This window comes from Perna viridis, chromosome 7 (genome assembly GCF_037379345.1).
Source record: "Perna viridis isolate PV_CMFRI_1.1 ecotype Kerala chromosome 7, ASM3737934v1, whole genome shotgun sequence".
Classification (NCBI taxonomy): domain Eukaryota; kingdom Metazoa; phylum Mollusca; class Bivalvia; order Mytilida; family Mytilidae; genus Perna; species Perna viridis.
This window is the reverse complement of record NC_142451.1, coordinates 33,894,331-33,904,785: the sequence shown is the minus strand read 5'-3', so window position 1 is coordinate 33,904,785 and position 10,455 is coordinate 33,894,331. Positions and strand designations below refer to the sequence as shown.

The 10,455-nt window shown below is 33.3% G+C and overlaps 1 long non-coding RNA gene across 1 annotated transcript; it reads left to right on the top strand.

Moving 5' to 3' along the window:
- The first annotated feature begins 865 nt into the window (after window positions 1-865).
- LOC148612403 (uncharacterized) lies at window positions 866-9,506 on the top strand. Its single transcript, XR_015924624.1, has 2 exons — window positions 866-951; window positions 9,186-9,506. It is a non-coding gene; the product is annotated as an uncharacterized LOC148612403 (long non-coding RNA).
- Window positions 9,507-10,455: the final 949 nt, after the last annotated feature.

Genomic DNA, 10,455 nt, shown 5'->3' with positions numbered 1-10,455 from the left:
CGAATGTCGAACAATAAATGAAAAAGAATGCAAATAAGGTAACAAGCTACTACATACTCGGCTTTGAGTAAAAGCCAATTTCTATAATTGTTTTTTACTGTGATTTCCGCATATAGTACTTCAGAAAGCGCTAACAAAAGTTTTTGTGAAAAAAAATAATTTTATAACAGAACATCGTTCGTTCTCTTATTAACACTAATTAGCGGAAAAATACCCAATTATTAGTTAAATGACTGATAAGACCAATTAACAAGGTGGACCAGCTACTACCAAGAATAGCGCGTGCCACGCGTAAATATTAACTTTTATGTCTCTGTGTAGCATTTAATATATATCGAAAATAATAATATTTCATTATTAAAATTAAACAGTACATTTCATTCAATATTTTCACACATTAAGCAGTAAATATACATTGTGTCAGGCTTCACTGGATTCAATCAACAATGTCATGTCAACGAAAGTTGGTGCGTGCTAAGTAAAACGTTAATAACTCTTTTATATTTATCTATATTTACACCTAATTTGAAATGTACGTTCTTTTATTTAAACTTTATCATATTGATTGGTCTTGGTGCTAATACAACTGCTCCTTTATGTCCTTAGTGCAGTTTCATGAGCTTGGTGCACCAAGGCGGCCTAGGCGGTGTTTAGACGGTACCGAATATGCAGCCCGAAGAGTCGAACCCCGATTTGCTGGCTATGGTTCTAGACTGCTTGACTATGACTAATGCGAGGTAATATAGGACCGGTAATATAACCTCATAACATTCTGGAATTGATGTGTGTATATATAGGATTTAATTGCTAAAAACACAAGTAACACTTAATTACATGTTTATGCAAGTTCCTATTTAGTACACTCCAAATTTTACCAGGCGAAATGGGAACAAGCCGGTGTTTTTTCCATTCTTTGTTGTGAAATTTTGGAAATACTCCTTCCAGAATTAGGTAAGTCATCATTTCATACAGTTAAGGAAATATACATTTTGCCATTTTTTATGTGTGTATAAAACATCACCTTGTAGTTTTTCCAGGAAAAACTGCACATTTGTATGTACGTGTATAATATTACGCAATCTCATACTGAAAATTCTGATATAACATTTATATGCATTTTTTTGCAAGGGAAATCGAGGTATAACCAGGATTCGAACGGTATTACGTCCTATGTTCATCAGTCGTGTTACTTATTTAGTCTCGCGTGCGGGGAATACTTCGTCAGCTTGACTTCATTTCATTCTTAATTTTACTTCTACTGCTGTGTTCGTAGTTGTTGTAAATATTTGATTTATGAATAAGAACGAAACACAAATATTTGTCTGTCTGTCTGCTCATTAGCGTTAATACATGTACGATCGAGTGTAAAGAGGCTCCTGCTAATAATGTGTATATATAGACTGTCAACAGACTTTTTTAATAAAAAAAAATTGAAATAATACATTTTGAGATGGACACATAAATGTGCCATACTTGTTAATATCGATACTATGAATCCAAGAACTACCTGTAAGTTATTTTTAAGTTTTTGGGTTGGCATGTCCGGACTATGATCTCTGGCTAGGGGTTTTATACAATTACTTCACTATACACTCTCTGTGTAATGTCATAAGGCACGAGACCGCAATTAATTTTCAAGTGCATTTCAATAAACACATTTGAGCAGATTAAGAAAATTCCACCGGCGCAAACTGAATAAAACTTCTCTGGCCTAAAGATATGTACAAACAGGATTTTATATATAAAATGTAGAAAATTATACCATCATTTTCTGAAATTAATACATATAATTCGGAGATGGGGTAAACATGACAAATGAACTGAGTTAAAAGTCCTACATTTTAACCTTCTTCCACTGAACCAAATCACAACTTTAAGTCAGAATTGATTAATGAAAAAAAATCCCATGTAGTTTTAATCTATTTTCTACGAATTAGAGGCAAAACTTCAGCAAGATTCCAGTAAAAATATGAAAAAATGTGGAAGGTAACCACTACCAAAGTTGAACTATATTCAACCAAGGGGAATTAATTGTGTTCCCGTAAATTGCCGATCAATCACGTGGTATTGTTGCTAGAAATATCATAGACCAGTATATTTAATATTTTATTTTTAATATATACGTGTCTATGGAAATTATTGAAATATTAACCTGGTTCATAATAGAACTCTTCGCGATATGCTGCCGACAATGCCAATTTATAGGTTATAACTGTGACAAAATTTTAACATACACACAGTGTCACTTAATTTCTATTTGACTTGGGGAGCAGGGGGGCACTTCCAATAAACAATGTAATAGTGATGACCCGCTCACTCTTTTCACGCTTCAAATTACATGATACGGATAAGAAAATCAGACTGTTAATATATGATATTAAGGGTTAAGTTGAAGTATATTAAGATGGAAAACTTATCTCAATAAGCATCAACAAACCGGTAATTTTATAGGTGCGATTTTTTCGTTTTTTGCATATGATAAGGTATATATTTTGATAGCCCTTTATGCTAGTATATTACGGTACATGTATAAGGTTTGTGTTGCTAGATTTGGCAGCTGCCCACCCCTCTCCGAAACTATGTACAGAGGCGGATCCATACCTTGGGCAGCTTGGGGAGCTGCCCAAATGTCAGATTTTTATGAACTTTTTATACATTTTTTTAATAAGTGCGGAACGAGCGGAGCGAAGCAACGATTGTGGGGCTAATATATGTGGAAAATCACGATTTCATCCTAAAATATTAAAAAAACCAAAACAAAAAAAAACAAAAAAACAACAACAACAAAAAACATAAGAAAACGAGGAGGCGAAAATCCCATCTGGATCTATCACTGCGTAATTCAAAAGGCAGTACAACTTGGGTTGAATGAATGTTGTGAATTAATATATATATCAACTGCCCGACTTCGACTATTTCACAACTAAAAGTGTCTAGTACAAATGTAGAACCACAAGTCTTTGGTTTCATAAGTTACTAAAAATGAAAAGCCTTGATATAAAATCGGCTTTATTTCCCAATTCACATTATGTTTTAGGCAATTGTCTTTTTCTATACATTGTATCATTTAAGATAATACTAGTGGTATTAAGGTTCGCTTAACAGTTCCGTTAGTTTGCAGTCATTCATTCATCTACACTTGTATCGGACCATAGAAATACACAAGGAGACCCCAGAATACACAAGAATACTCCAAAATACAAGAATAACTAAAAATATACATTTAAAATCTTCAAACTGATTGAAAAATGTTTTATTTGATTAAAGAAAATGTTTTTATTCATTTTTTAAGAATAATTTTTCAACAAACATGCAGAATGTATCAATGCATGTGTCCAGATATTATGCATTATAATCGATTTGTTTTCTTTGGCATATGTTGACTTAGATCATAATTCTGTATCAATAAATCGAAGTTTTTAAGATAATGTTTGCATTTTAATAATTAAAGTTTAGCGCTAGCTACGCTCCCATTATCATTTGGTCAAGTGTACAATGTTCGGTCCGGCGAATCAGGACGCGTGGTGATAATTAAGGTTGTAATTTCGGTGATAGATTTTTTTTTAATACATAAAAATTCAGAAGTCGTAAACATTCTCAGGGTTGGGTGTGACATATGACGCGAAATAAATCGATTGAACATATCTGACCAGATATATACACAAAAAGGGTGTAAATTGGTTTCATTCATAGTTGATAATAAAGGTTACAGACCACCAATTCAACCAATGAGGATTTGGAATGTACGCAAAAATAGTCCTACGCAGAAATTACCCCTGTTCCTCATAGTGCTGTGAAAAAAGTTCTCATCTCATTTAAAAAATTTCAACAGTTTCTGAAAGGAAAAACATTTCTGTACATTTTATAGGTGCATTTTGCTTCTTGTGATGTGAAGCCTAATCTCCATAATTATTTCTAAATATACCCCTATCGTGTGAAAACACTGGGATTTCCCATGCTATTTATAGACACTTCACTTCCGGTGACTAGTACTGCACTGCAAGTCTGCTAACCCCACATGCCATTTTGAGGATTGTGAGCTGACATATGTAGAATCATGCTGATATATAGTCCTCTGCAGGTTAAAGTTACGGTAAAGTCCAGAGAAGCCATTGAATATTGTGAAATTAGCATAGAAGCCTATGGGAAGTGGAATTAGTGGTTTTTAGCCTAAATACGAGATAAGACTAAGATATACTGTATGACTCGTTTAATTTAACATGATGATGATAATTATTATTTTTAAGAGACGCAAAAAGTGGGGGCTAAAGTCCATTTAGCTCCCCTGGTAAATCCGCCACTGATGTGAAGTGCGAGCCCCCCTCCTTCCGAGCTATTTTAATGCACACACACATGCAAACGGGAGAAGGGTGATTTATATAAATTATTTAAATTACCATCTAGTCTTGCTTGGTTAATTCAATTTATTTATAGAAAAAAAACCAACGGAATTTATAAAACCAGAAACTCAAATTAGGTGATACAATGGCTTAGTGTCGAAATAACGCATCGAACCAACATATGGGCATATATATTTCACTCCCCGGTTAAGCATATGGTCTCAGTATCGTATTAATTTTCCCATAGACTTCTATAGTGAAGTGCACATTTTTAGGATTTTTTAAAAAAATATGTAAATTGATTCAATAAAACTTTCACTTATGTAGCATTTCTAAGGACATGTGAAAAAATAATTTCCCGCAAAGAAAATTGGGTGAGTCCACGAAGATCGGACAGAAAAGTAGTCTCGAACTATAAATAGCCATTTTCCCTACTTTCACTTTCGTTTTGCACTCACCAAACCAACCTTTTCAGTGGAACATTTTTATGATATTATGTTAGATTTTCTTTTAAAAAAGTTCTTCATCTTACAGTGTGATGTTTGCTCTATTTTATAAGTCATTGTTCATATCTTTTGACAAAATATTAGTTTGTAGAGAGGCAAAAAGAAAATGCAGTATATTTTTATAGCATCCATGTTTTGACGTACACCTGCTCAGGGATATGCAATACGATACTGGTACCATATGACTTCCCTAAGCCGACATGGAGATCGTGTAACTGTTTCCATAAAAAAAGAAAACAGAAACTTTATGATGTAGACTTTTACTGCTTGCAGACATCTGAGCTTTGACAGTGCGGAATTGCATTCTTAAAAAGATTAACTAAATTTGATAATGAAAAATCTAAATGAAGATATTTAAATATTTTGAGTAGTCATTTCTGGGTTTTAAAATCAGAAATTATACAAAATCACATGATTACAAGAAATTCTTAACGATTATGCAGATTAGCAACATTCTAATCAATATTTTAAATTCACATTGAAGACCATATTGTCTGAAATTGTATTTCTGGAAGGTTTTTTATTATTTCATTTGTTGCTTTTACAAAATTGCTTACATGAAGTAGTAGGCTGTGTATCTCAATTCTCATAGTACTGTAAGTAAGTAGCATTGAAAAAATATAAATATAATGAAAATAGTTTGCTAAGGTCAATCAGTTATTTTCATTTTTCTCTCAATACATGCATGTCCCTGCTACTGAATACAACTTGCATAACACAACATACTTATAAATTAACCACCTTAAATAACAACAGGATGTTAATTGGGAAAGATATTGTCCACTTGGCTACAGTCTACAGGTAACTATCAGCCATGTACATGGTATTAGGTAATCAACATACATGTCACCTTGTATATTAACATTGGGTATCTCAGTTGATAGATTTTTAATTTATCTTCCGGGGCGGAGATTGGGGGGGGGGGAGGGGCAAACAGTAAAAATTTTGCCGAGTGGAGATTTTTTAGGTTAAATTTTGAAATGTTCATCTACAGTTGGTGAAATGTGGATATCTTTTGTGGTAAAATTAGTGAGAAATGTAAGTTTCGACCTAAAAGCGCCAAAATCTACCCCTGACAACCCATGTTTTGCAAATTTTAGGGGGGGGGCACATGCCTGCCACGCCACGCCCCGCCTGAATCTGCCCCTGATCTTCATAATACTTTTCACACTTATCATATTTAATTTCATACTGAGGCAAAATTAAATCATTTTATGGCAAATTAAAGAACAGGTTTATTTCCACATAGATATTATAATTATGCACAGACAACTACTGAGAGAAAACCTAGACCACACTAATCTTGAAAATTTGAAAGTTTACTGTAACTAGAGTAGCTTCAAAGTTATATGTTAAAGTAATAGGCACATCAGTAAGAGCTTTATTAGTTCACGGTTTGACACTTAACTTTTCTGGCTATGTAGCCCATAGGACTATTTGATAAGTAAATTAAGTGGTTCTCACAATTGTTTTGGGATCCTCTCCTTAGGACGAAGGATGCCTGATGGACTATCAATTTAAATTTCAAGGTTATCCTGGCTCAAATACATGAATGTTGGCACAGGACTACCGGACCTCTGTGAAGTGTCAAACCCTGAAGTTCCTTTTATATTAAGCTGCTCTCCACTACATATAAATGATTTGTAGCTACAGCACCAACTTCCATTCAGGAATTAAAAATTAAGATTCAGGAACACCCATAAGCATCACAAGGTTAAGTTTTGTTAGTGTTTTTCCTAAGACTATGATAGTGGTGTAGTCTCCAGATTTTGCAGTATTTTATTGTATGGTACTGTCATTTTTGTCCTTAGAGGCTAGAAACCACTAATTCCACTTCCCATAGGCTTCTATGCAAATTTCACAATATTCAATGGCTTCTCTGGACTTTACCTTAACTTTAACCTGCAGAGGACTATATATCAGCATGATTCTACATATGTCAGCTCACAATCTTCAAAATGGCATGTGGGGTCAGCAGACTTGCAGTGCAGTACTGGTCACTGGAAGTGAAGTGTCTATAAATAGCATGGGAAATCCCAGTGTTTTCACAAGATAGGGGTATATTTATAAATCATTATGGAGATTAGGCTTCACATCACAAGAAGCAAAATGCACCTATAAAATATACAGAAATGTTTTTCCTTTCAGAAACTGTTTAAATTTTTTAAATAAGATGAGAACTCTTTTCACAGCACTATGAGGAACAGGGGTAATTTCTGCGTAGGACTATTTTTGCGTACATTCCAAATGCTCATTGGTTGAATTGGTGGTCTGTAACCTAAATAGACACTTGGTTGTTGTGGAATAACTTTGATATTTAAGTTAAGTTAATTTATCTTAGTAAAGTTTTAAAATAGGTCTCCAAACCACAAAAGGAGGGTTGGTATTGATTTTGGGGTTATGGCCCAACTGGTTTGAAATTAAAGGCCAAAAATCTTTTAACTGTATATATGGCTCTCTATGATATTTTTCCACAATATTTATACTACAAAAAGGGTTGTGTTAAATTTTTGTGTGTTAGGTCCTGTACAGTTTAGGATTGAAAGGGCCAAATCTTTTTTACTATGCCAGAAACAACCATTTAATTTAATTCCTAATTCATAACAATAATTTAACAATAAATAAATAGATCTCCTCGAAATTACAAGAAGTTGCAAACCATTCTAGTCAAATTCTTATCGTGTGTCAAATGTTTAATCACAATCACAATTCTAGATTGTATCAAGCTTGACATGCTTGGAAGTGTTTCAGTACTTGCCCAAACTGTTAGGGTTCAAGGTTAAACTTCTGTGGCTGTACCAGGCAGTGCCCTGCAAAGCATAAAAAGAAATTCTACTGTAAAATTTGGACTACTTATATATTCATTTGACCAAAAATGTATTACCTCTTCTTCCTGTCATTCTTGGAATAATTGCAAGGCTTTTTTTCCCTAAAGAAAGAAATATTTCCTTTCACCTGTGGCAACATCCCTTCGGCTCCTGTGTATGGAGTGTTCATATCACAACTCGTACGTTATGCCTGAGCTTGCCGTAACTACGCAGACTTTTTGTATCGCGCTAGAACTCTAACAGATAGGCTTCTGGAACAGGGTTATGTTGCTACAAGATTGAAGTCATCACTAGAGAAGTTTTATGGTCGTTATCATGAACTCGTGGATCGTTATGATGTATCCATCAGCACAATGAAAACTGATTTATTCAACGGGTCATAGTTTTCCTTCCCTCGTTTGTCTACCCCGGACTTTTTATGAGCAACTCGGCGGGTGTTTCTAGAAAAGCAGAGGACGCTTACCCTACCGGTGCACCTGGTCCATGCTCCCAATTTTTAGTGGAGTCCGAGTTGCTCATTTACTTTTGTTGCTTTCTGGGTGTGATTTTAGTTACTTTATGTTCTTTGTTGTGTATGTCTGTTTTCCATGTCTGGTCTTTGTCCCTGGATTGCATTCTTTTGATTACCGCTATAACCTTGATTACTCTCACTCTTTTTGATATAAAATAAATGAATTTATGTACTTGTAAGGATTAACTTTAAACGGGGAAATAGGCGGAATCAGAAGGGCTTAACTGTACTCACCTGTGCCATGCTAAGCTGTTCGCTAAAATATAAATACATGGAAGCGACTTGGTTTGACAGATCAGTGATCAATGACAGATCACAATCTTAGTTCTTTGAATTGGTTCAGGTACTGTATGTTAATTGTTTGCATGTATTAAGTTATTTTAACAGTTATTTTGATGTAAGGAATTGTCCATAATAGGCAATTTCTGAAGATTTGATAGGAAACACAAACAATTTGTATTTATAGGTTATTGTTTTACCCCCTCAAAGGTCGAGAAAATATAAGAAATCACCCTCAGTCCATATTTCTTGTAATCCTTACTCTTCCTGAACTGCTCAAGGGATTTGATAAAATTTTATAGGGAAATTAGGTATCGTATTCAGATGTACATGGAGGAATATAATGATGTTTGGATGATTCCAAAGGGGGATTATTTAACTAGCTCAACTACTCATAAACCAATATGTGCATGACAGAAAATTATAATTATTGTTGAAAGACTCTAGAGAAAAAATAATTCACTGTAAAGTTTTCTTTCAATTTTGATAATTCCTTTTTTATCGTGTTCCTTATTTAATTGTTATACAAATGGATCATTAAATTTGATGCATTTTGGACCGTTTTGTTTACTTATGTTTGTCATTGTAACTGTCTTGAGATTTTTTCTGGTATGCTGGCATGTGTACATAATTTTCGAAACATTAGAATATATAGAATATACCTTGTATAGATTTTTCTTAATTGACTCAGAACCTCTGTACTTAGATTTCTTTTTTGTAGGTGCCTACCTGTTTCTGTGGTGAAAGTTTATTCTCAAATCCAGACAGAAGGGACCTATTTCACAGCGAATGAAGTTGTTGGAAAAGTCTGGTTTACAGTTTCAGACATGTTACACTAGTTTCATTCAGAAAACTTAAATCATTGCATTTCATTTTCTTTACCATTTATTGCAAGTACATATACTTTGCCAATACCACAACAAACATTGTGGACACTGGTATATGGTATAGAACGTTGGGATATACTTCCTGCAGAATACATTTACATGTAGTCACTTCAAGTACTGCTTTATACCTCTTTCATATAAACTTAATTTAATTATTTCTTTTTTTTACAGTCGAAATCATAAAAAAATATACATAAATATCAAATATCGGTATTTAAGATTTTAACAATCTTCATCACTATGAAATTTTATTGATAGGTTTCATCTATAAAACTCAATAATGATTAACGATAAGTAGAGTTTAATTTAAAAAGAAACAACAGAAGCTAATTATGACCAGGGTATAATGGTATACAGTTTTTGTACCTTTGTCATTGACATGTCGGTACAAGGCTGGGTTTTCAGTTATATTTGTGAAGTTTTCTGAAATATTTAAATCTCCATTTCTACTTTTATATTTAATCGCTTGAAAATCAGGATTTTTAAACTATATTCATCACAAGGAGGGTTTAGTAACATTAGTTATTCAGTTAATACAGGACAATGACTCAAAAATGCTTTAAGCCTCTTCTGTAAATTGTTAGTATCACATTTGATCTCTTACTTCGAAAATTCAAGTTTTTGATTTATAATAAAGTGGACAATTGTTCTGTATAGCAGTTATATTTATTATGAAATTTGGTCAGTTTTAAGAATGTGTATTTTTTATGTTAGTACTAAACAGCTGCCTTGTACAATTTTACATTTTAAACTCCAATTGGAAAAGAAAATTCCTATTGGAGACTCTTCTTCCAATAGGAGCAATTAATTGATAAATGATTCCCATTGGAATAATAATGTTCCAATTTGAAAACAATATTCCAATTGGAATGGTTTTTTTTTCAATTGGAAAAACAATTATCCAACGGGAATTATTTTCTCCAAGGGGAAGAAAGTTTCCAACTGGAAATTTTGTTTTCCAATTGGAAAAAGTGAATTTCCAAGTGGAAAACTGGTTTTTATAATTGGAAAATCGATATTCCAAATTGGAAATCAAGTTTTCCTATTGGAATAAATTTTCCCATTTTTTTGTTGTTTTTCATAATATAAAGAATATGTTTACTA